The sequence below is a fragment of the Pseudorca crassidens genome, chromosome 6, assembly GCF_039906515.1.
Source record: "Pseudorca crassidens isolate mPseCra1 chromosome 6, mPseCra1.hap1, whole genome shotgun sequence".
In the NCBI taxonomy this organism is placed as follows: domain Eukaryota; kingdom Metazoa; phylum Chordata; class Mammalia; order Artiodactyla; family Delphinidae; genus Pseudorca; species Pseudorca crassidens.
The window spans coordinates 108836718-108863740 of record NC_090301.1 but is presented as its reverse complement, the minus strand read 5'-3'; positions in this window follow the sequence as shown (position 1 = coordinate 108863740).

The window sequence follows — 27023 nt, the reverse complement described above, 5'->3', positions numbered from 1 at the left end:
TCATCTTCCTCAGAAATTACAAACTGGGCCAAACAGGAGGTTAAAGGGACTGACTCTCCAAGTCGGGAGAGTGTTAGTAAAGCGTCTGGAATGTTGCACCCGAGTACCAGGCTATGAAAACTGAGACATATTTGAACACGTCTCCCGATCACATGGTTGATCATACTCTAGGTTCCACATGCATGTTTTAGCTGAAGGAAGAATACCTTAAACCTGGGTAGTTGAAACCCGTGGAATGGGTACCATGCAATATGACTTCAAAGGGTCTTCATTTGCTCACCGAACCTCTCCAATCCTATCACTGCTGCGTTTATGCCCCTGTACACATGCTTGATTCTCTTTCGGAGACATAGCAATCCATAGGTTTTAAGATACTTACAAGTCAAGTACATTCTTAGGCGTTTAATATGCGGTGTTGAGTCCATTTCGTTGAGCAAGGAGTAGCTCTTGTCTATTCCATATTTGGCTTAAGGAACTTTATCTGTGCTCATTTCAATCTCTGATTTTATGCAGCACCCCAACTCACCTTTCCCCTTAAGCAAGCATAAGTTGGTTTTCTAAATTTGAGACCCTGTTCTGTTCTGTAATTCAGTTTCTGTGTAGTCAAGTTTATATTCCGTGTATTACTGATATCTTATGATGTTTCTTTTTCTGTGTGACTTATTTCAGTTAGAATCATCATACCTGAATCCACTCATTGTGCTTCTAAGGGTCTGGTGACATAGATTTCATTGCTGAGTGATATTGCTTTGTAAGTAAATACCACAACTTCTTTATCCATTTTTCACTTTCTGCGATGTTGAACTTGTACTGTAAACGAGGTTCTTGTAAACAGAGGCGTCCCAAACTTTGGGGTGGCTGTGTCTTTTTGATTTTAATTTCCCTAAGCTATAGGACCATAAGTGGAAGTGCCCTTGGCTCTGTTGCTTTGTGTTTTAGATGTTTCAGGAAACACCATACACTTCTCCCGAGTGTCTGTTGGCAATTTACATCCTGCCCATCAGCATAACAAGGCTCCCAGTTCTCCATGGCCTGTCCTGCCTTTCTGGATTTTACACTTTTTTCAGATGGCCCTTTTGACCGGGGGGAAGTGAGACTTCATTGTAGTGCAGATTTCCTTTGCAAGCTTGCTTGGTTGGCCAAAAAGGGCGTATGCGTTTTTTCCTGAATATATTCAGGAAAAAACGCATACGCCCTTTTTGGCCAAGTGCATCATTGTGGACGTTCTGCCTCTTTTCCTATGCTTTCAATGCAATTCCAGTCTACCTCCTGAAATCGGTTTCCTGCAATTCTGCCCCGCTTTCAAGTCCTCTTGGCAGCCTTACTTCAGTATATTTTTGGACGATAGCTGTCATTTATAACTCTGCAGTTTTGTGAATTACAGTGCCCCTGAGCTCCTTTCTTCAACTCGCTTTCTTGTGAGCTGGCCGCAACACCGCAGGATGGCTTCAGGCCCTAATCTGGTTCCGGCACGGCTCGCTGAGCCTTTGGTTATTTCCTCTTCCTGGTGGGAAATGAGAGTTAAATTTGCCCGTCCAGACACCTGCAGCTAGTCTCTCATTGGTTCTCCCTATTCCTGTTCATCTTCCGCAGAAATTGCAAACTGGGCCAAACAGGAGGTTAAAGGGACTGACTCTCCAAGTTGGGAGAGTGTTAGTAAAGAATCTGGAATGTTGCACCCGAGTACCAGGGGAGGAAAACTGAGACATATTTGAACACGTCTCCCGTTCACACGGTTGATCATACTCTGGGTTCCACATGCATGTTTTAGCTGAAGGAAGAATACCTTAAACCTGGGTAGTTGAAACCCGTGGAATGGGTACCATGCAATATGACTTCAAAGGGTCTTCATTTGCTCACCGAACCTCTCCAATCCTATCACTGCTGCGTTTATGCCCCTGCACACACGCTTGATTCTCTTTTGGAGACATAGCAATCCATAGGTTTTAAGATACTTACTAGTCAGGTACATTCTTAGGCGTTTAATATGCGGTGTTGAGTCCATTTCGTTGAGCAAGGAGTAGCTCTTGTCTATTCCATATTTGGCTTAAGGAACTTTATCTGTGCTCATTTCAATCTCTGGTTTTATGCAGCACCCCAACTCACCTTTCCCCTTAAGCAAGCATAAGTTGGTTTTCTAAATTTGAGACCCTGTTCTGTTCTGTAATTCAGTTCCTGTGTAGCCAAGTTTACATTCCGTGTATTACTGATATCTTATGATGTTTCTTTTTCTGTGTGACTTATTTCAGTTAGAATCATCGTACCTGAATCCACTCATTATGCTGCTACGGGCCTGATGACATAGATTTCATTGCTGAGTGATATTGCTTTGTAAGTAAATACCACAACTTCTTAATCCATTTTTCACTTTCTGCGATGTTGAACTTGTACTGTAAACGAGGTTCTTGTAAACAGAGCCGTTCCAAACTTTGGGGTGGCTGTGTCTTTTTGATTTTAATTTCCCTAAGCTATAGGACCATAAGTGGAAGTGCCCTAGGCTCTGTTGCTTTGTTTTTTAGATGTTTCAGGAAACACCATACACTTCTCCGGAGTGTCTGTTGGCAATTTACATCCCGCCCATCAGCATAACAAGGCTCCCAGTTCTCCATGGCCTGTCCTGCCTTTCTGGATTTTACACTTTTTTCAGATGTCCCTTTTGACCGGGGGGAAGTGAGACTTCATTGTATTGCAGATTTCCTTTGCAAGCTTGCTTGGTTGGCCAAAAAGGGCGTATGCGTTTTTTCCTGAATATATTCAGGAAAAAACGCATACGCCCTTTTTGGCCAAGTGCATCATTGTGGACGTTCTGCCTCTTTTCCTATGCTTTCAATGCAATTCCTGTCTACCTCCTGAAATCGGTTTCCTGCAATTCTGCCCCCTTTCAAGTCCTCTTGGCAGCCTTACTTCAGTATATTTTTGGATGATAGCTGTCATTTATAACTCTGCAGGTTTGTGAATTACAGTGCCCCTGAGCTCCTTTCTTCAACTCGCTTTCTTGTGAGCTGGCCGCAACACCGCAGGATTGCTTCAGGCCCTAATCTGGTTCCGGCATGGCACGCTGAGCCTTTGGTTAATTCCTCTTCCTGGTGGGAAATGAGAGTTAAATTTGCCCATCCAGACACCTCCAGCTAGTCTGTCATTGGTTCTCCCTGTTCCTATTCATCTTCCGCAGAAATTACAAACTGGGCCAAACAGGAGTTTAAAGGCACTGACTCTCCAAGTCGGGAGAGTGTTAGTAAAGCGTCTGGAATGTTGCACCCGAGTACCAGGGTACGAAAACTGAGACATATTTGAACACGTCTCCCGATCACATGGTTGATCATACTCTGGGTTCCACATGCATATTTTAGCTGAAGGAAGAATACCTTAAACCTGGAGAGTTGAGACCCGTGGTTGGGTACCATGCAATATGACTTCAAAGGGTCTTCATTTGCTCACCGAACCTCTCCAATCCTATCACTGCTGCGTTTATGCCCCTGTACACACGCTTGATTCTCTTTTGGAGACATAGCAATCCATAGGTTTTAAGATACTTACTAGTCAGGTACATTCTTAGGCGTTTAATATGGGGTGTTGAGTCCATTTCGTTGAGCAAGGAGTAGCTCTTGTCTATTCCATATTTGGCTTAAGGAACTTTTTCTGTGCTCATTTCAATCTCTGGTTTTATGCAGCACCCCAACTCACCTTTACCCTTAAGCAAGCATAAGTTGGTTTTCTAAATTTGAGACCCTGTTCTGTTTTGGAATTCAGTTCCTGTGTAGCCAAGTTTACATTCCGTGTACTAGTGATATCTTATGATGTTTCTTTTTCTGTGTGACTTATTTCTGTTAGAATCATCGTACCTGAATCCACTCATTATGCTGCTATGGGCCTGATGACATAGATTTCATTGCTGAGTGATACTGCATTGTACGTAAGTACCACAAGTTCTTTATCCATTTTTCACTTTCTGTGATATTGAACTTGTACGGTAAACGAGGTTCTTGTAAACAGAGCCGTTCCAAACTTTGGGGTGGCTGTGTCTTTTTGATTTTAATTTCCCTAAGCTATAGGACCATAAGTGGAAGTGCCCTAGGCTCTGTTGCTTTGTTTTTTAGATGTTTCAGGAAACACCATACACTTCTCCCGAGTGTCTGTTGGCAATTTACATCCCGCCCATCAGCATAACAAGGCTCCCAGTTCTCCATGGCCTGTCCTGCCTTTCTGGATTTTACACTTTTTTCAGATGGCCCTTTTGACCAGGGGGAAGTGAGACTTCATTGTAGTGCAGATTTCCTTTGCAAGTTTGCTTGGTTGGCCAAAAAGGGCGTATGCGTTTTTTCCTGAATATATTCAGGAAAAAACGCATACGCCCTTTTTGGCCAAGTGCATCATTGTGGACGTTCTGCCTCTTTTCCTATGCTTTCAATGCAATTCCAGTCTACCTCCTGAAATCGGTTTCCTGCAATTCTGCCCCGCTTTCAAGTCCTCTTGGCAGCCTTACTTCAGTATATTTTTGGACGATAGCTGTCATTTATAACTCTGCAGGTTTGTGCATTACAGTGCCCCTGAGCTCCTTTCTTCAACTCACTTTCTTGTGACCTGGCCTCAACACCGCAGGATGGCTTCAGGCCCTAATCTAGTTCTGGCACGGCACGCTGAGCCTTTGGTTAATTCCTCTTCCTGGTGGGAAATGAGAGTTAAATTTGCCCGTCCAGACACCTCCAGCTAGTCTCTCATTGGTTCTCGCTATTCCTGTTCATCTTCCGCAGAAATGGCAAACTGGGCCAAACAGGAGGTTAAAGGCGCTGACTCTCCAAGTGGGGAGAGTGTTAGTAAAGTGTCTGGAATGTTGCACCCGAGTACCAGGGGAGGAAAACTGAGACATATTTGAAAACGTCTCCCGTTCACATGGTTGATCATACTCTGGGTTCCACATGCATGTTTTAGCTGAAGGAAGAATACCTTAAACCTGGAGAGTTGAGACCCGTGGAATGGGTACCATGCAATATGACTTCAAAGGGTCTTCATTTGCTCAGCGAACCGCTCCAATCCTATCACTGCTGCGTTTATGCCCCTGTACACACGCTTGATTCTCTTTTGGAGACATAGCAATCCATAGGTTTTAAGATACTTACTAGTCAGGTACATTCTTAGGCGTTTAATATGGGGTGTTGAGTCCATTTCGTTGAGCAAGGAGTAGCTCTTGTCTATTCCATATTTGGCTTAAGGAACTTTATCTGTGCTCATTTCAATCTCTGGTTTTATGCAGCACCCCTACTCACCTTTCCCCTTAAGCAAGCATAAGTTGGTTTTCTAAATTTGAGACCCTCTTCTGTTTTGGAATTCATTTCCTGTGTAGCCAAGTTTACATTCTGTGTATTACTGATATCTTATGATGTTTCTTTTTCTGTGTGACTTATTTCAGTTAGAATCATCGTACCTGAATCCACTCATTATGCTGCTACGGGCCTGATGACATAGATTTCATTGCTGAGTGATACTGCATTGTACATAAGTACCACAAGTTCTTTATCCATTTTTCACTTTCTGTGATACTGAACTTGTACGGTAAACGAGGTTCTTGTAAACAGAGGCGTCCCAAACTTTGGGGTGGCTGTGTCTTTTTGATTTTAATTTCCCTAAGCTATAGGACCATAAGTGGAAGTGCCCTAGGCTCTGTTGCTTTGTTTTTTAGATGTTTCAGGAAACGCCATACACTTGTCCCGAGTGTCTGTTGGCAATTTATATCCCGCCCATCAGCATAACAAGGCTCCCAGTTCTCCATGGCCTGTCCTGCCTTTCTGGATTTTACACTTTTTTCAGATGGCCCTTTTGACCAGGGGGAAGTGAGACTTCATTGTAGTGCAGATTTCCTTTGCAAGCTTGCTTGGTTGGCCAAAAAGGGCGTATGCGTTTTTTCCTGAATATATTCAGGAAAAAACGCATACGCCCTTTTTGGCCAAGTGCATCATTGTGGACGTTCTGCCTCTTTTCCTATGCTTTCAATGCAATTCCTGTCTACCTCTTGAAATCGGTTTCCTGCAATTCTGCCCCGCTTTCAAGTCCTCTTGGCAGCCTTACTTCAGTATATTTTTGGACGATAGCTGTCATTTATAACTCTGCAGGTTTGTGCATTACAGTGCCCCTGAGCTCCTTTCTTCAACTCGCTTTCTTGTGAGCTGGCCGCAACACCGCAGGATGGCTTCAGGCCCTAATCTGGTTCCGGTACGGCACGCTGAGCCTTTGGTTATTTCCTCTTCCTGGTGGGAAATGAGAGTTAAATTTGCCCTTCCAGACACATCCAGCTAGTCTCTCATTGGTTCTCCCTATTCCTGTTCATCTTCCGCAGAAATTGCAAACTGGGCCAAACAGGAGGTTAAAGGCGCTGACTCTCCAAGTGGGGAGAGTGTTAGTAAAGCGCCTGGAATGTTGCACCCGAGTACCAGGGGAGGAAAACTGAGACATATTTGAACACGTCTCCCGTTCACACGGTTGATCATACTCTGGGTTCCACATGCATGTTTTTGCTGAAGGAAGAATACCTTAAACCTGGAGAGTTGAGACCCGTGGAATGGGTACCATGCAATATGACTTCAAAGGGTCTTCATTTGCTCACCGAACCTCTCCAATCCTATCACTGCTGCGTTTATGCCCCTGTACAAACGCTTGATTCTCTTTTGGAGACATAGCAATCCATAGGTTTTAAGATACTTACTAGTCAGGTACATTCTTAGGCGTTTAATATGGGGTGTTGAGTCCATTTTGTTGAGCAAGGAGTAGCTCTTTTCTATTCCATATTTGGCTTAAGGAACTTTATCTGTGCTCATTTCAATCTCTGGTTTTATGCAGCACCCCAACTCACCTTTCCCCTTAAGCAAGCATAAGTTGGTTTTCTAAATTTGAGACCCTGTTCTGTTTTGGAATTCAGTTCCTGTGTAGCCAAGTTTACATTCCATGTATTAGTGATATCTTATGATGTTTCTTTTTCTGTGTGACTTATTTCAGTTAGAATCATCGTACCTGAATCCACTCATTATGCTGCTACGGGCCTGATGACATAGATTTCATTGCTGAGTGATACTGCATTGTACATAAGTACCACAAGTTCTTTATCCATTTTTCACTTTCTGTGATACTGAACTTGTACGGTAAACGAGGTTCTTGTAAACAGAGGCGTCCCAAACTTTGGGGTGGCTGTGTCTTTTTTATTTTAATTTCCCTAAGCTATAGGACCATAAGTGGAAGTGCCCTAGGCTCTGTTGCTTTGTTTTTTAGATGTTTCAGGAAACACCATACACTTCTCCCGAGTGTCTGTTGGCAATTTACATCCCGCCCATCAGCATAACAAGGCTCCCAGTTCTCCATGGCCTGTCCTGCCTTTCTGGATTTTACACTTTTTTCAGATGGCCCTTTTGACCGGGGGGAAGTGAGACTTCATTGTAGTGCAGATTTCCTTTGCAAGCTTGCTTCGTTGGCCAAAAAGGGCGTATGCGTTTTTTCCTGAATATATTCAGGAAAAAACGCATACGCCCTTTTTGGCCAAGTGCATCATTGTGGACGTTCTGTCTCTTTTCCTATGTTTTCAATGCAATTCCAGTCTACCTCCTGAAATCGGTTTCCTGCAATTCTGCCCCGCTTTCATGTCCTCTTGGCAGCCTTACTTCAGTATATTTTTGGACGATAGCTGTCATTTATAACTCTGCAGGTTTGTGAATTACAGTGCCCCTGAGCTCCTTTCTTCAACTCGCTTTCTTGTGAGCTGGCCGCAACACCGCAGGATGGCTTCAGGCCCTAATCTGGTTCCGGCATGGCTCGCTGAGCCTTTGGTTATTTCGTCTTCCTGGTGGGAAATGAGAGTTAAATTTGCCCGTCCAGACACCTCCAGCTAGTCTCTCATTGGTTCTCCCTATTCCTGTTCATCTTCCGCAGAAATTGCAAACTGGGCCAAACAGGAGGTTAAAGGCGCTGACTCTCCAAGTGGGGAGAGTGTTAGTAAAGCGTCTGGAATGTTGCACCCGAGTACCAGGGGAGGAAAACTGAGACATATTTGAACACGTCTCCCGTTCACACGGTTGATCATACTCTGGGTTCCACATGCATGTTTTAGCTGAAGGAAGAATACCTTAAACCTGGAGAGTTGAGACCCGTGGAATGGGTACCATGCAATAAGACTTCAAAGGGTCTTCATTTGCTCACCGAACCTCTCCAATCCTATCACTGCTGCGTTATTCCCCTGTACACATGCTTGATTCTCTTTTGGAGACATAGCAATCCATAGGTTTTAAGATACTTACTAGTCAGGTACATTCTTAGGCGTTTAATATGCGGTGTTGAGTCCATTTCGTTGAGCAAGGAGTAGCTCTTGTCTATTCCATATTTGGCTTATGTTACTTTATCTGTGCTCATTTCAATCTCTGGTTTTATGCAGCACCCCAACTCACTTTAACCTTTAAGCAAGCGTAAGTTGGTTTTCTAAATTTGAGACCCTGTTCTGTTCTGTAATTCAGTTCCTGTGTAGCCAAGTTTACATTCCGTGTATTAGTGACATCTTATGATGTTTCTTTTTCTGTGTGACTTATTTCAGTTAGAATCATCGTACCTGAATCCACTCATTATGCTGCTACGGGCCTGATGACATAGATTTCATTGCTGAGTGATACTGCATTGTACGTAAGTACCACAAGTTCTTTATCCATTTTTCACTTTCTGTGATATTGAACTTGTACGGTAAACGAGGTTCTTGTAAACAGAGGCGTCCCAAACTTTGGGGTGGCTGTGTCTTTTTGATTTTAATTTCCCTAAGCTATAGGACCATAAGTGGAAGTGCCCTAGGCTCTGTTGCTTTGTTTTTTAGATGTTTCAGGAAACACCATACACTTCTCCAGAGTGTCTGTTGGCAATTTACATCCCGCCCATCAGCATAACAAGGCTCCCAGTTCTCCATGGCCTATCCTGACTTTCTGGATTTTACACTTTTTTCAGATGGCCCTTTTGACCGGGGGGAAGTGAGACTTCATTGTAGTGCAGATTTCCTTTGCAAGCTTGCTTGGTTGGCCAAAAAGGGCGTATGCATTTTTTCCTGAATATATTCAGGAAAAAACGCATACGCCCTTTTTGGCCAAGTGCATCATTGTGGACGTTCTGCCTCTTTTCCTATGCTTTCAATGCAATTCCACTCTACCTCCTGAAATCGGTTTCCTGCAATTCTGCCCCGCTTTCAAGTCCTCTTGGCAGCCTTACTTCAGTATATTTTTGGACGATAGCTGTCATTTATAACTCTGCAGGTTTGTGCATTACAGTGCCCCTGAGCTCCTTTCTTCAACTCACTTTCTTGTGAGCTGGCCGCAGCACCGCAGGATGGCTTCAGGCCCTAATCTGGTTCCGGCACGGCACGCTGAGCCTTTGGTTAATTCCTCTTCCTGGTGGGAAATGAGAGTTAAATTTGCCCGTCCAGACACCTCCAGCTAGTCTCTCATTGGTTCTCGCTATTCCTGTTCATCTTCCGCAGAAATGGCAAACTGGGCCAAACAGGAGGTTAAATGGACTGACTCTCCAAGTCGGGAGAGTGTTAGTAAAGCGTCTGGAATGTTGCACCCGAGTACCAGGGTACGAAAACTGAGACATATTTGAACACGTCTCCCGATCACATGGTTGATCATACTCTAGGTTCCACATGCATGTTTTAGCTGAAGGAAGAATACCTTAAACCTGGGTAGTTGAAACCCGTGGAATGGGTACCATGCAATATGACTTCAAAGGGTCTTCATTTGCTCACCGAACCTCTCCAATCCTATCACTGCTGCGTTTATGCCCCTGTACACATGCTTGATTCTCTTTCGGAGACATAGCAATCCCTAGGTTTTAAGATACTTACTAGTCAGGTACATTCTTAGGCGTTTAATATGGGGTGTTGAGTCCATTTCGTTGAGCAAGGAGTAGCTCTTGTCTATTCCATATTTGGCTTAAGGAACTTTATCTGTGCTCATTTCAATCTCTGTATTCATGCAGCACCCCAACTCACCTTTCCCCTTAAGCAAGCATAAGTTGGTTTTCTAAATTTGAGACCCTGTTCTGTTCTGTAATTCAGTTCCTGTGTAACCAAGTTTACATTCCGTGTATTCGTGATATCTTATGATGTTTCTTTTTCTGTGTGACTTATTTCAGTTAGAATCATCGTACCTGAATCCACTCATTATGCTGCTACGGGCCTGATGACATAGATTTCATTGCTGAGTGATACTGCATTGTACGTAAGTACCACAAGTTCTTTATCCATTTTTCACTTTCTGTGATACTGAACTTGTACGGTAAACGAGGTTCTTGTAAACAGAGGCGTCCCAAACTTTGGGGTGGCTGTGTCTTTTTGATTTTAATTTCCCTAAGCTATAGGACCATAAGTGGAAGTGCCCTAGGCTCTGTTGCTTTGTATTTTAGATGTTTCAGGAAACAACATACACTTCTCCCGAGTGTCTGTTGGCAATTTACATCCCGCCCATCAGCATAACAAGGCTCCCAGTTCTCCATGGCCTGTCCTGCCTTTCTGGATTTTACACTTTTTTCAGATGGCCCTTTTGACCGGGGGGAAGTGAGACTTCATTGTAGTGCAGATTTCCTTTGCAAGCTTGCTTGGTTGGCCAAAAAGGGCGTATGCGTTTTTTCCTGAATATATTCAGGAAAAAACGCATACGCCCTTTTTGGCCAAGTGCATCATTGTGGACGTTCTGCCTCTTTTCCTATGCTTTCAATGCAATTCCAGTCTACCTCCTGAAATCGGTTTCCTGCAATTCTGCCCCGCTTTCAAGTCCTCTTGGCAGCCTTACTTCAGTATATTTTTGGACGATAGCTGTCATTTATAACTCTGCAGGTTTGTGAATTACAGTGCCCCTGAGCTCCTTTCTTCAACTCGCTTTCTTGTGAGCTGGCCGCAACACTGCAGGATGGCTTCAGGCCCTAATCTGGTTCCGGCACAGCACGCTGAGCCTTTGGTTATTTCCTCTTCCTGGTGGGAAATGAGAGTTAAATTTGCCCGTCCAGACACCTCCAGCTAGTCTCTCATTGGTTCTCCCTATTCCTGTTCATCTTCCGCAGAAATTGCAAACTGGGCCAAACAGGAGTTTAAAGGCCCTGACTCTCCAAGTGGGGAGAGTGTTAGTAAAGCGTCTGGAATGTTCCACCCGAGTATCAGGGGAGGAAAACTGAGACATATTTGAACACGTCTCCCGTTCACACGGTTGATCATACTCTGGGTTCCACATGCATGTTTTAGCTGAAGGAAGAATACCTTAAACCTGGGTAGTTGAAACCCGTGGAATGGGTACCATGCAATATGACTTCAAAGGGGCTTCATTTGCTCACCGAACCTCTCCAGTCCTATCACTGCTGCGTTTATGCCCCTGTACACATGCTTGATTCTCTTTTGGAGACATAGCAATCCATAGGTTTTAAGATACTTACTAGTCAGGTACATTCTTAGGCGTTTAATATGGGGTGTTGAGTCCATTTCGTTGAGCAAGGAGTAGCTCTTGTCTATTCCATATTTGGCTTAAGGAACTTTATCTGTGCTCATTTCAATCTCTGGTTTTATGCAGCACCCCAACTCACCTTTCCCCTTAAACAAGCATAAGTTGGTTTTCTAAATTTGAGACCCTGTTCTGTTCTGTAATTCAGTTCCTGTGTAGCCAAGTTTACATTCCGTGTATTACTGATATCTTATGATGTTTCTTTTTCTGTGTGACTTATTTCAGTTAGAATCATCGTACCTGAATCCACTCATTATGCTGCTACGGGCCTGATGACATAGATTTCATTGCTGAGTGATATTGCTTTGTAAGTAAATACCACAACTTCTTAATCCATTTTTCACTTTCTGCGATGTTGAACTTGTACTGTAAACGAGGTTCTTGTAAACAGAGCCATTCCAAACTTTGGGGTGGCTGTGTCTTTTTGATTTTAATTTCCCTAAGCTATAGGACCATAAGTGGAAGTGCCCTAGGCTCTGTTGCTTTGTTTTTTAGATGTTTTAGGAAACACCATACACTTCTCCCGAGTGTCTGTTGGCAATTTACATCCCGCCCATCAGCATAACAAGGCTCCCAGTTCTCCATGGCCTGTCCTGCCTTTCTGGATTTTACACTTTTTTCAGATGACCCTTTTGACCGGGGGGAAGTGAGACTTCATTGTATTGCAGATTTCCTTTGCAAGCTTGCTTGGTTGGCCAAAAAGGGCGTATGCGTTTTTTCCTGAATATATTCAGGAAAAAACGCATACGCCCTTTTTGGCCAAGTGCATCATTGTGGACGTTCTGCCTCTTTTCCTATGCTTTCAATGCAATTCCAGTCTACCTCCTGAAATCAGTTTCCTGCAATTCTGCCCCGCTTTCAAGTCCTCTTGGCAGCCTTACTTCAGTATATTTTTGGATGATAGCTGTCATTTATAACTCTGCAGGTTTGTGAATTACAGTGCCCCTGAGCTCCTTTCTTCAACTCGCTTTCTTGTGAGCTGGCCGCAACACCGCAGGATGGCTTCAGGCCCTAATATGGTTCCGGCACGGCACGCTGAGCCTTTGGTTAATTCCTCTTCCTGGTGGGAAATGAGAGTTAAATTTGCCCGTCCAGACACCTCCAGCTAGTCTCTCATTGGTTCTCGCTACTCCTGTTCATCTTCCGCAGAAATTGCAAACTGGGCCAAACAGGAGGTTAAAGGCGCTGACTCTCCAAGTGGGGAGAGTGTTAGTAAAGCGTCTGGAATGTTGCACCCGAGTACCAGGGGAGGAAAACTGAGACATATTTGAACACGTCTCCCGTTCACACGGTTGATCATACTCTGGGTTCCACATGCATGTTTTAGCTGAAGGAAGAATACCTTAAACCTGGAGAGTTGAGACCCGTGGAATGGGTAACATGCAATATGACTTCAAAGGGTCTTCATTTGCTCACCGAACCTCTCCAATCCTATCACTGCTGCGTTTATGCCCCTGTACACATGCTTGATTCTCTTTTGGAGACATAGCAATCCATAGGTTTTAAGATACTTACTAGTCAGGTACATTCTTAGGCGTTTAATATGCGGTGTTGAGTCCATTTCGTTGAGCAAGGAGTAGCTCTTGTCTATTCCATATTTGGCTTATGTTACTTTATCTGTGCTCATTTCAATCTCTGGTTTTATGCAGCACCCCAACTCACTTTAACCTTTAAGCAAGCGTAAGTTGGTTTTCTAAATTTGAGACCCTGTTCTGTTCTGTAATTCAGTTCCTGAGTAGCCAAGTTTACATTCCGTGTATTAGTGATATCTTATGATGTTTCTTTTTCTGTGTGACTTATTTCAGTTAGAATCATCGTACCTGAATCCACTCATTATGCTGCTACGGGCCTGATGACATATATTTCATTGCTGAGTGATACTGCATTGTACGTAAGTACCACAAGTTCTTTATCCATTTTTCACTTTCTGTGATATTGAACTTGTACGGTAAACGAGGTTCTTGTAAACAGAGGCGTCCCAAACTTTGGGGTGGCTGTGTCTTTTTGATTTTAATTTCCCTAAGCTATAGGACCATAAGTGGAAGTGCCCTAGGCTCTGTTGCTTTGTTTTTTAGATGTTTCAGGAAACACCATACACTTCTCCTGAGTGTCTGTTGGCAATTTACATCCCGCCCATCAGCATAACAAGGCTCCCAGTTCTCCATGGCCTGTCCTGCCTTTCTGGATTTTACACTTTTTTCAGATGGCCCTTTTGACCGGGGGGAAGTGAGACTTCATTGTAGTGCAGATTTCCTTTGCAATCTTGCTTGGTTGGCCAAAAAGGGCGTATGCGTTTTTTCCTGAATATATTTAGGATAAAACGCATACGCCCTTTTTGGCCAAGTGCATCATTGTGGACGTTCTGCCTCTTTTCCTATGCTTTCAATGCAATTCCAGTCTACCTCCTGAAATCGGTTTCCTGCAATTCTGCCCCGCTTTCAAGTCCTCTTGGCAGCCTTACTTCAGTATATTTTTGGACGATAGCTGTCATTTATAACTCTGCAGGTTTGTGAATTACAGTGCCCCTGAGCTCCTTTCTTCAACTCGCTTTCTTGTGAGCTGGCCGCAACACCGCAGGATGGCTTCAGGCCCTAATCTGGTTCCGGCACGGCACGCTGAGCCTTTGGTTAATTCCTCTTCCTGGTGGGAAATGAGAGTTAAATTTGCCCGTCCAGACACCTCCAGCTAGTCTCTTATTGGTTCTCGCTATTCCTGTTCATCTTCCGCAGAATTTGCAAACTGGGCCAAACAGGAGGTTAAAGGGACTGACTCTCCAAGTCGGGAGAGTGTTAGTAAAGCGTCTGGAATGTTGCACCCGAGTACCAGGGTATGAAAACTGAGACATATTTGAACACGTCTCCGGATCACACGGTTGATCATACTCTAGGTTCCACATGCATGTTTTAGCTGAAGGCAGAATACCTTAAACCTGGGTAGTTGAAACCTGTGGAATGGGTACCATGCAATATGACTTCAAAGGGTCTTCATTTGCTCACCGAACCTCTCCAATCCTATCACTGCTGCGTTTATGCCCCTGTACACATGCTTGATTCTCTTTCGGAGACATAGCAATCCATAGGTTTTAAGATACTTACTAGTCAGGTACATTCTTAGGCGTTTAATATGCGGTGTTGAGTCCATTTCGTTGAGCAAGGAGTAGCTCTTGTCTATTCCATATTTGGCTTAAGGAACTTTATCTGTGCTCATTTCAATCTCTGGTTTTATGCAGCACCCCAACTCACCTTTCCCCTTAAGCAAGCATAAGTTGGTTTTCTAAATTTGAGACCCTGTTCTGTTTTGGAATTCAGTTCCTGTGTAGCCAAGTTTACATTCTGTGTATTACTGATATCTTATGATGTTTCTTTTTCTGTGTGACTTATTTCAGTTAGAATCATCATACCTGAATCCACTCATTGTGCTGCTAAGGGCCTGATGACATAGATTTCATTGCTGAGTGATATTGCTTTGTAAGTAAATACCACAACTTCTTAATCCATTTTTCACTTTCTGTGATGTTGAACTTGTACTGTAAACGAGGTTCTTGTAAACAGAGGTGTCCCAAACTTTGGGGTGGCTGTGTCTTTTTGATTTTAATTTCCCTAAGCTATAGGACCATAAGTGGAAGTGCCCTAGGTTCTGTTGCTTTGTTTCTTAGTTGTTTCAGGAAACACCATAGACTTCTCCCGAGTGTCTGTTGGCAATTTACATCCTGCCCATCAGCATAAGAAGGCTCCCAGTTCTCCATGGCCTGTCCTGCCTTTCTGGATTTTACACTTTTTTCAGATGGCCCTTTTGACCGGGGGGAAGTGAGACTTCATTGTAGTGCAGATTTCCTTTGCAAGCTTGCTTGGTTGGCCAAAAAGGGCGTATGCGTTTTTTCCTGAATATATTCAGGAAAAAACGCATACGCCCTTTTTGGCCAAGTGCATCATTGTGGACGTTCTGCCTCTTTTCCTATGCTTTCAATGCAATTCCAGTCTACCTCCTGAAATCGGTTTCCTGCAATTCTGCCCTGCTTTCAAGTCCTCTTGGCAGCCTTGCTTCAGTATATTTTTGGACGATAGCTGTCATTTATAACTCTGCAGGTTTGTGAACTACAGTGCCCCTGAGCTCCTTTCTTCAACTCGTTTTCTTGTGAGCTGTCCGCAACACCGCAGGATGGCTTCAGGCCCTAATCTGGTTCCGGCACGGCACGCTGAGCCTTTGGTTATTTCCTCTTCCTGGTGGGAAATGAGAGTTAAATTTGCCTGTCCAGACACCTCCAGCTAGTCTCTCATTGGTTCTCCCTATTCCTGTTCATCTTCCGCAGAAATTGCAAACTGGACCAAACAGGAGGTTAAAGGCGCTGACTCTCCAAGTGGGGAGAGTGTTAGTAAAGCGTCTGGAATGTTGCACCCGAGTACCAGGGGAGGAAAACTGAGACATATTTGAACAGGTCTCCCGTTCACACGGTTGATCATACTCTGGGTTCCACATGCATGTTTTAGCTGAAGGAAGAATACCTTAAACCTGGAGAGTTGAGACCCGTGGAATGGGTACCATGCAATATGACGTCAAAGGGTCTTCATTTGCTCACCGAACCTCTCCAATCCTATCACTGCTGCGTTTATGCCCCTGTACACATGCTTGATTCTCTTTTGGAGACATAGCAATCCATAGGTTTTAAGATACTTACTAGTCAGGTACATTCTTAGGCGTTTAATATGCGGTGTTGAGTCCATTTCGTTGAGCAAGGAGTAGCTCTTGTCTATTCCATATTTGGCTTATGTTACTTTATCTGTGCTCATTTCAATCTCTGGTTTTATGCAGCACCCCAACTCACTTTAACCTTTAAGCAAGCGTAAGTTGGTTTTCTAAATTTGAGACCCTGTTCTGTTCTGTAATTCAGTTCCTGAGTAGCCAAGTTTACATTCTGTGTATTAGTGACATCTTATGATGTTTCTTTTTCTGTGTGACTTATTTCAGTTAGAATCATCGTACCTGAATCCACTCATTATGCTGCTACGGGCCTGATGACATATATTTCATTGCTGAGTGATACTGCATTGTACGTAAGTACCACAAGTTCTTTATCCATTTTTCACTTTCTGTGATATTGAACTTGTACGGTAAACGAGGTTCTTGTAAACAGAGGCGTCCCAAACTTTGGGGTGGCTGTGTCTTTTTGATTTTAATTTCCCTAAGCTATAGGACCATAAGTGGAAGTGCCCTAGGCTCTGTTCCTTTGTTTTTTAGATGTTTCAGGAAACACCATACACTTCTCCCGAGTGTCTGTTGGCAATTTACATCCCGCCCATCAGCATAACAAGGCTCCCAGTTCTCCATGGCCTGTCCTGCCTTTCTGGATTTTACACTTTTTTCAGATGGCCCTTTTGACCGGGGGGAAGTGAGACTTCATTGTAGTGCAGATTTCCTTTGCAATCTTGCTTGGTTGGCCAAAAAGGGCGTATGCGTTTTTTCCTGAATATATTCAGGATAAAACGCATACGCCCTTTTTGGCCAAGTGCATCATTGTGGACGTTCTGCCTCTTTTCCTATGCTTTCAATGCAATTCCAGTCTACCTCCTGAAATCGGTTTCCTGCAATTCTGCCCCGCTTTCAAGTCCTCTTGGCAGCCTTACTTCAGTATATTTTTGGACGATAGCTGTCATTTATAACTCTGCAGGTTTGTGAATTACAGTGCCCCTGAGCTCCTTTCTTCAACTCGCTTTCTTGTGAGCTGGCCGCAACACCGCAGGATGGCTTCAGGCCCTAATCTGGTTCCGGCACGGCACGCTGAGCCTTTGGTTAATTCCTCTTCCTGGTGGGAAATGAGAGTTAAATTTGCCCGTCCAGACACCTCCAGCTAGTCTCTCATTGGTTCTCGCTATTCCTGTTCATCTTCCGCAGAAATTGCAAACTGGGCCAAACAGGAGGTTAAAGGGACTGACTCTCCAAGTCGGGAGAGTGTTAGTAAAGCATCTGGAATATTGCACCCGAGTACCAGGGTATGAAAACTGAGACATATTTGAACACGTCTCCGGATCACACGGTTGATCATACTCTAGGTTCCACATGCATGTTTTAGCTGAAGGTAGAATACCTTAAACCTGGGTAGTTGAAACCTGTGGAATGGGTACCATGCAATATGACTTCAAAGGGTCTTCATTTGCTCACCGAACCTCTCCAATCCTATCACTGCTGCGTTTATGCCCCTGTACACATGCTTGATTCTCTTTCGGAGACATAGCAATCCATAGGTTTTAAGATACTTACTAGTCAGGTACATTCTTAGGCGTTTAATATGCGGTGTTGAGTCCATTTCGTTGAGCAAGGAGTAGCTCTTGTCTATTCCATATTTGGCTTAAGGAACTTTATCTGTGCTCATTTCAATCTCTGGTTTTATGCAGCACCCCAACTCACCTTTCCCCTTAAGCAAGCATAAGTTGGTTTTCTAAATTTGAGACCCTGTTCTGTTTTGGAATTCAGTTCCTGTGTAGCCAAGTTTACATTCTGTGTATTACTGATATCTTATGATGTTTCTTTTTCTGTGTGACTTATTTCAGTTAGAATCATCATACCTGAATCCACTCATTGTGCTGCTAAGGGCCTGATGACATAGATTTCATTGCTGAGTGATATTGCTTTGTAAGTAAATACCACAACTTCTTTATCCATTTTTCACTTTCTGCGATGTTGAACTTGTACTGTAAACGAGGTTCTTGTAAACAGAGGCGTCCCAAACTTTGGGGTGGCTGTGTCTTTTTGATTTTAATTTCCCTAAGCTATAGGACCATAAGTGGAAGTGCCCTAGGTTCTGTTGCTTTGTTTCTTAGTTGTTTCAGGAAACACCATAGACTTCTCCCGAGTGTCTGTTGGCAATTTACATCCCGCCCATCAGCATAAGAAGGCTCCCAGTTCTCCATGGCCTGTCCTGCCTTTCTGGATTTTACACTTTTTTCAGATGGCCCTTTTGACCGGGGGGAAGTGAGACTTCATTGTAGTGCAGATTTCCTTTGCAAGCTTGCTTGGTTGGCCAAAAAGGGCGTATGCGTTTTTTCCTGAATATATTCAGGAAAAAACGCATACGCACTTTTTGGCCAAGTGCATCATTGTGGACGTTCTGCCTCTTTTCCTATGCTTTCAATGCAATTCCAGTCTACCTCCTGAAATCGGTTTCCTGCAATTCTGCCCCGCTTTCAAGTCCTCTTGGCAGCCTTGCTTCAGTATATTTTTGGACGATAGCTGTCATTTATAACTCTGCAGGTTTGTGAACTACAGTGCCCCTGAGCTCCTTTCTTCAACTCGTTTTTTTGTGAGCTGTCCGCAACACCGCAGGATGGCTTCAGGCCCTAATCTGGTTCCGGCACGGCACGCTGAGCCTTTGGTTATTTCCTCTTCCTGGTGGGAAATGAGAGTTAAATTTGCCTGTCCAGACACCTCCAGCTAGTCTCTCATTGGTTCTCCCTATTCCTGTTCATCTTCCGCAGAAATTGCAAACTGGACCAAACAGGAGGTTAAAGGCGCTGACTCTCCAAGTGGGGAGAGTGTTAGTAAAGCGTCTGGAATGTTGCACCCGAGTACCAGGGGAGGAAAACTGAGACATATTTGAACACGTCTCCCGTTCACACGGTTGATCATACTCTGGGTTCCACATGCATGTTTTAGCTGAAGGAAGAATACCTTAAACCTGGAGAGTTGAGACCCGTGGTTGGGTACCATGCAATATGACTTCAAAGGGTCTTCATTTGCTCACCGAACCTCTCCAATCCTATCACTGTTGCGTTTATGCCCCTGTACACACGCTTGATTCTCTTTTGGAGACATAGCAATCCATAGGTTTTAAGATACTTACTAGTCAGGTACATTCTTAGGCGTTTAATATGCGGTGTTGAGTCCATTTCGTTGAGCAAGGAGTAGCTCTTGTCTATTCCATATTTGGCTTAAGGAACTTTTTCTGTGCTCATTTCAATCTCTGGTTTTATGCAGCACCCCAACTCACCTTTACCCTTAAGCAAGCATAAGTTGGTTTTCTAAATTTGAGACCCTGTTCTGTTTTGGAATTCAGTTCCTGTGTAGCCAAGTTTACATTCCGTGTATTAGTGATATCTTATGATGTTTCTTTTTCTGTGTGACTTATTTCTGTTAGAATCATCGTACCTGAATCCACTCATTATGCTGCTATGGGCCTGATGACATAGATTTCATTGCTGAGTGATACTGCATTGTACGTAAGTACCACAAGTTCTTTATCCATTTTTCACTTTCTGTGATATTGAACTTGTACGGTAAACGAGGTTCTTGTAAACAGAGGCGTCCCAAACTTTGGGGTGGCTGTGTCTTTTTGATTTTAATTTCCCTAAGCTATAGGACCATAAGTGGAAGTGCCCTAGGCTCTGTTGCTTTGTTTTTTAGATGTTTCAGGAAACACCATACACTTCTCCCGAGTGTCTGTTGGCAATTTACATCCCGCCCATCAGCATAACAAGGCTCCCAGTTCTCCATGGCCTGTCCTGCCTTTCTGGATTTTACACTTTTTTCAGATGGCCCTTTTGACCGGGGGGAAGTGAGACTTCATTGTAGTGCAGATTTCCTTTGCAAGTTTGCTTGGTTGGCCAAAAAGGGCGTATGCGTTTTTTCCTGAATATATTCAGGAAAAAACGCATACGCCCTTTTTGGCCAAGTGCATCATTGTGGACGTTCTGCCTCTTTTCCTATGCTTTCAATGCAATTCCAGTCTACCTCCTGAAATCGGTTTCCTGCAATTCTGCCCCACTTTCAAGTCCTCTTGGCAGCCTTACTTCAGTATATTTTTGGACGATAGCTTTCATTTATAACTCTGCAGGTTTGTGCATTACAGTGTCCCTGAGCTCCTTTCTTCAACTCACTTTCTTGTGACCTGGCCTCAACACCGCAGGATGGCTTCAGGCCCTAATCTAGTTCTGGCACGGCACGCTGAGCCTTTGGTTAATTCCTCTTCCTGGTGGGAAATGAGAGTTAAATTTGCCCGTCCAGACACCTCCAGCTAGTCTCTCATTGGTTCTCGCTATTCCTGTTCATCTTCCGCAGAAATGGCAAACTGGGCCAAACAGGAGGTTAAATGGACTGACTCTCCAAGTCGGGAGAGTGTTAGTAAAGCGTCTGGAATGTTGCACCCGAGTACCAGGGTACGAAAACTGAGACATATTTGAACACGTCTCCCGATCACACGGTTGATCATACTCTGGGTTCCACATGCATGTTTTAGCTGAAGGAAGAATACCTTAAACCTGGGTAGTTGAAACCCGTGGAATGGGTACCATGCAATATGACTTCAAAGGGTCTTCATTTGCTCACCGAACCTCTCCAATCCTATCACTGCTGCGTTTATGCCCCTGTACAAATGCTTGATTCTCTTTCGGAGACATAGCAATCCATAGGTTTTAAGATACTTACTAGTCAGGTACATTCTTAGGCGTTTAATATACGGTGTTGAGTCCATTTCGTTGAACAAGGAGTAGCTCTTGTCTATTCCATATTTGGCTTAAGGAACTTTATCTGTGCTCATTTCAATCTCTGGTTTTATGCAGCACCCCAACTCACCTTTCCCCTTAAGCAAGCATAAGTTGGTTTTCTAAATTTGAGACCCTGTTCTGTTCTGTAATTCAGTTCCTGTGTAGCCAAGTTTACATTCCGTGTATTACTGATACCTTATGATGTTTCTTTTTCTGTGTGACTTATTTCAGTTAGAATCAGCATACCTGAATCCACTCATTGTGCTGCTAAGGGCCTGATGACATAGATTTCATTGCTGAGTGATATTGCTTTGTAAGTAAATACCACAACTTCTTTATCCATTTTTCACTTTCTGCGATGTTAAACTTGTACTGAAAACGAGGTTCTTGTAAACAGAGCCGTCCCAAACTTTGGGGTGGCTGTGTCTTTTTGATTTTAATTTCCCTAAGCTATAGGACCATAAGTGGAAGTGCCCTAGGCTCTGTTGCTTTGTTTTTTAGATGTTTCAGGAAACACCATACACTTCTCCCGAGTGTCTGTTGGCAATTTACATCCCGCCCATCAGCATAACAAGGCTCCCAGTTCTCCATGGCCTGTCCTGCCTTTCTGGATTTTACACTTTTTTCAGATGGGCCATTTGACCGGGGGGAAGTGAGACTTCATTGTAGTGCAGATTTCCTTTGCCAGCTTGCTTGGTTGGCCAAAAAGGGCGTATGCGTTTTTTCCTGAATATATTCAGGAAAAAACGCATACGCCATTTTGGCCAAGTGCATCATTGTGGACGTTCTGCCTCTTTTCCTATGCTTTCAATGCAATTCCAGTCTACCTCCTGAAATCGGTTTCCTGCAATTCTGCCCCGCTTTCAAGTCCTCTTGGCAGCCTTACTTCTGTATATTTTCGGACGATAGCTTTCATTTATAACTCTGCAGGTTTGTGAATTACAGTGCCCCTGAGCTCCTTTCTTCAACTCGCTTTCTTGTGAGCTGGCCCCAACACAACAGGATTGCTTCAGGCCCTAATCTGGTTCCGGCACGGCACACTGAGTCTTTGGTTAATTCCTCTTCCTGGTGGGAAATGAGAGTTAAATTTGCCCGTCCAGACACCTCAAGCTAGTCTCTCATTGGTTCTCCCTATTCCTGTTCATCTTCCACAGAAATTGCAAACTGGGCCAAACAGGAGGTTAAAGGCACTGACTCTCCAAGTCGGGAGAGTGTTAGTAAAGCGTCTGGAATGTTGCACCCGAGTACCAGGGGACGAAAACTGAGACATATTTGAACACGTCTCACGATCACACGGTTGATCATACTTTGGGTTCCACATGCATATTTTAGCTGAAGGAGGAATACCTTAAACCTGGAGAGTTGAGACCCGTGGTTGGGTACCATGCAATATGACTTCAAAGGGTCTTCATTTGCTCACTGAACCTCTCCAATCCTGTCACAGCTGTGTTTATGTCCCTGTACACACACTTGATTCTCTTTTGGAGACATAGCAATCCATACGTTTTAAGATTCTTACTAGTCAGGTATATTCTTAGGCGTTTAATATGGGGTGTTGAGTTCATTTCGTTGAGCAAGGAGTAGCTCTTGTCTATTCCATATTTGGCTTAAGGAACTTTATCTGTGCTCATTTCAATCTCTGGTTTTATGCAGCACCCCAACTCACCTTCCCCCTAAGGAAGCATAAGTTGGTTTTCTAAATTTGAGACCCTGTTCTGTTCTGTAATTCAGTTCCTGTGTAGCCAAGTTTACATTCCGTGTATTACTGATACCTTATGATGTTTCTTTTTCTGTGTGACTTATTTCAGTTAGAATCATCATACCTGAATCCACTCATTATACTGCTATGGGCCTGATGACATAGATTTCATTGCTGAGTGATATTGCATTGTACGTAAGTACCACAACTTCTTTATCCCTTTTTCACTTTCTGCGATATTGAACTTGTACCGTAAATGAGTTTCTGGTAAACAGAGCCGTCCCAAACTTTTGGGTGGCTGTGTCTTTTTTATTTTAATTTCCGTAAGATATAGGACCATAAGTGGAAGTGCCCTAGGCTCTGTTGCTTTGTTTTTTAGATGTTTCAGGAAACACCATACACTTCTCCCGAGTGTCTGTTGGCAATTTACATCCCGCCCATCAGCATAACAAGGCTCCCAGTTCTCCATGGCCTGTTCTGCCTTTCTGGATTTTACACTTTTTTCAGATGGACCTTTTGACCGGGGGGAAGTGAGACTTCATTGTAGTGCCGATTTCCTTTGCAAGCTTGCTTGGTTGGCCAAAAAGGGCATATGCCTTTTTTCCTGAATATATTCAGGAAAAAACACATATGCCCTTTTTGGCCAAGTGCATCATTGTGGACGTTCTGCCTCTTTTCCTATGCTTTCAATGCAATTCCTGTCTACCTCCTGAAATCGGTTTCCTGCAATTCTGCCCCCTTTCAAGTCCTCTTGGCAGCCTTACTTCAGTATATTTTTGGATGATAGCTGTCATTTATAACTCTGCAGGTTTGTGAATTACAGTGCCCCTGAGCTCCTTTCTTCAACTCGCTTTCTTGTGAGCTGGCCGCAACACCGCAGGATTGCTTCAGGCCCTAATCTGGTTCCGGCATGGCACGCTGAGCCTTTGGTTAATTCCTCTTCCTGGTGGGAAATGAGAGTTAAATTTTCCCGTCCAGACACCTCCAGCTAGTCTGTCATTGGTTCTCCCTATTCCTATTCATCTTCCGCAGAAATTACAAACTGGGCCAAACAGGAGTTTAAAGGCACTGACTCTCCAAGTCGGGAGAGTGTTAGTAAAGCGTCTGGAATGTTGCACCCGAGTACCAGGGTACGAAAACTGAGACATATTTGAACACGTCTCCCGATCACACGGTTGATCATACTCTGGGTTCCACATGCATGTTTTAGCTGAAGGAAGAATACCTTAAACCTGGAGAGTTGAAACCCGTGGAATGGGTACCATGCAATATGACTTCAAAGGGTCTTCATTTGCTCACCGAACCTCTCCAATCCTATCACTGCTGCGTTTATGCCCCTGTACAAATGCTTGATTCTCTTTCGGAGACATAGCAATCCATAGGTTTTAAGATACTTACTAGTCAGGTACATTCTTAGGCGTTTAATATACGGTGTTGAGTCCATTTCGTTGAACAAGGAGTAGCTCTTGTCTATTCCATATTTGGCTTAAGGAACTTTATCTGTGCTCATTTCAATCTCTGGTTTTATGCAGCACCCCAACTCACCTTTCCCCTTAAGCAAGCATAAGTTGGTTTTCTAAATTTGAGACCCTGTTCTGTTCTGTAATTCAGTTCCTGTGTAGCCAAGTTTACATTCCGTGTATTACTGATAACTTATGATGTTTCTTTTTCTGTGTGACTTATTTCAGTTAGAATCATCATACCTGAATCCACTCATTGTGCTGCTAAGGGCCTGATGACATAGATTTCATTGCTGAGTGATATTGCTTTGTAAGTAAATACCACAACTTCTTTATCCATTTTTCACTTTCTGCGATGTTAAACTTGTACTGAAAACGAGGTTCTTGTAAACAGAGCCGTCCCAAACTTTGGGGTGGCTGTGTCTTTTTGATTTTAATTTCCCTAAGCTATAGGACCATAAGTGGAAGTGCCCTAGGCTCTGTTGCTTTGTTTTTTAGATGTTTCAGGAAACACCATACACTTCTCCCGAGTGTCTGTTGGCAATTTACATCCCGCCCATCAGCATAACAAGGCTCCCAGTTCTCCATGGCCTGTCCTGCCTTTCTGGATTTTACACTTTTTTCAGATGGGCCATTTGACCGGGGGGAAGTGAGACTTCATTGTAGTGCAGATTTCCTTTGCAAGCTTGCTTGGTTGGCCAAAAAGGGCGTATGCGTTTTTTCCTGAATATATTCAGGAAAAAACGCATACGCCATTTTGGCCAAGTGCATCATTGTGGACGTTCTGCCTCTTTTCCTATGCTTTCAATGCAATTCCAGTCTACCTCCTGAAATCGGTTTCCTGCAATTCTGCCCCGCTTTCAAGTCCTCTTGGCAGCCTTACTTCTGTATATTTTCGGACGATAGCTTTCATTTATAACTCTGCAGGTTTGTGAATTACAGTGCCCCTGAGCTCCTTTCTTCAACTCGCTTTCTTGTGAGCTGCCCCCAACACAACAGGATTGCTTCAGGCCCTAATCAGGTTCCGGCACGGCACACTGAGTCTTTGGTTAATTCCTCTTCCTGGTGGGAAATGAGAGTTAAATTTGCCCGTCCAGACACCTCAAGCTAGTCTCTCATTGGTTCTCCCTATTCCTGTTCATCTTCCACAGAAATTGCAAACTGGGCCAAAGAGGAGGTTAAAGGCACTGACTCTCCAAGTCGGGAGAGTGTTAGTAAAGCGTCTGGAATGTTGCACCCGAGTACCAGGGGACGAAAACTGAGACATATTTGAACACGTCTCACGATCACACGGTTGATCATACTTTGGGTTCCACATGCATATTTTAGCTGAAGGAGGAATACCTTAAACCTGGAGAGTTGAGACCCGTCGTTGGGTACCATGCAATATGACTTCAAAGGGTCTTCATTTGCTCACTGATCCTCTCCAATCCTGTCACAGCTGTGTTTATGCCCCTGTACACACGCTTGATTCTCTTTTGGAGACATAGCAATCCATAGGTTTTAAGATACTTACTAGTCAGGTACATTCTTAGGCGTTTAATATGCGGTGTTGAGTCCATTTCGTTGAGCAAGGAGTAGCTCTTGTCTATTCCAGATTTGGCTTAAGGAACTTTATCTGTGCTCATTTCAATCTCTGGTTTTATGCAGCACCCCAACTCACCTTTCCCCTTAAGCAAGCATAAGTTGGTTTTCTAAATTTGAGACCCTGTTCTGTTTTGGAATTCAGTTCCTGTGTAGCCAAGTTTACATTCCGTGTATTAGTGATATCTTATGATGTTTCTTTTTCTGTGTGACTTATTTCAGTTAGAATCATCGTACCTGAATCCACTCATTATGCTGCTATGGGCCTGATGACATAGATTTCATTGCTGAGTGATACTGCATTGTACGTAAGTACCACAAGTTCTTTATCCATTTTTCACTTTCTGTGATATTGAACTTGTACGGTAAACGAGGTTCTTGTAAACAGAGCCGTCCCAAATTTTGGGGTGGCTGTGTCTTTTTGATTTTAATTTCCCTAAGCTATAGGACCATAAGTGGAAGTGCCCTTGGCTCTGTTGCTTTGTTTTTTAGATGTTTCAGGAAACACCATACACTTCTCCCGAGTGTCTGTTGGCAATTTACATCCCGTCCATCAGCATAACAAGGCTTCCAGTTCTCCATGGCCTGTCCTGCCTTTCTGGATTTTACACTTTTTTCAGATGGCCCTTTTGACTTGGGGGAAGTGAGACTTCATTGTAGTGCAGATTTCCTTTGCAAGTTTGCTTGGTTGGACAAAAAGGGCGTATGCGTTTTTTCCTGAATATATTTAGGAAAAAACGCATACGCCCTTTTTGGCCAAGTGCATCATTGTGGACGTTCTGCCTCTTTTCCTATGCTTTCAATGCAATTCCAGTCTACCTCTTGAAATCGGTTTCCTGCAATTCTGCCCCGCTTTCAGGTCCTCTTGGCAGCCTTACTTTAGTATATTTTTGGACGATAGCTGTCATTTATAACTCTGCAGGTTTGTGCATTACAGTGCCCCTGAGCTCCTTTCTTCAACTCACTTTCTTGTGACCTGGTCTCAACACCGCAGGATGGCTTCAGGCCCTAATCTAGTTCTGGCACGGCACGCTGAGCCTTTGGTTAATTCCTCTTCCTGGTGGGAAATGAGAGTTAAATTTGCCCGTCCAGACACCTCCAGCTAGTCTCTCATTGGTTCTCGCTATTCCTGTTCATCTTCCACAGAAATGGCAACCTGGGCCAAACAGGAGGTTAAATGGACTGACTCTCCAAGTCGGGAGAGTGTTAGTAAAGCGTCTGGAATGTTGCACCCGAGTACCAGGGGACGAAAACTGAGACATATTTGAACACGTCTCCCGTTCACATGGTTGATCATACTCTGGGT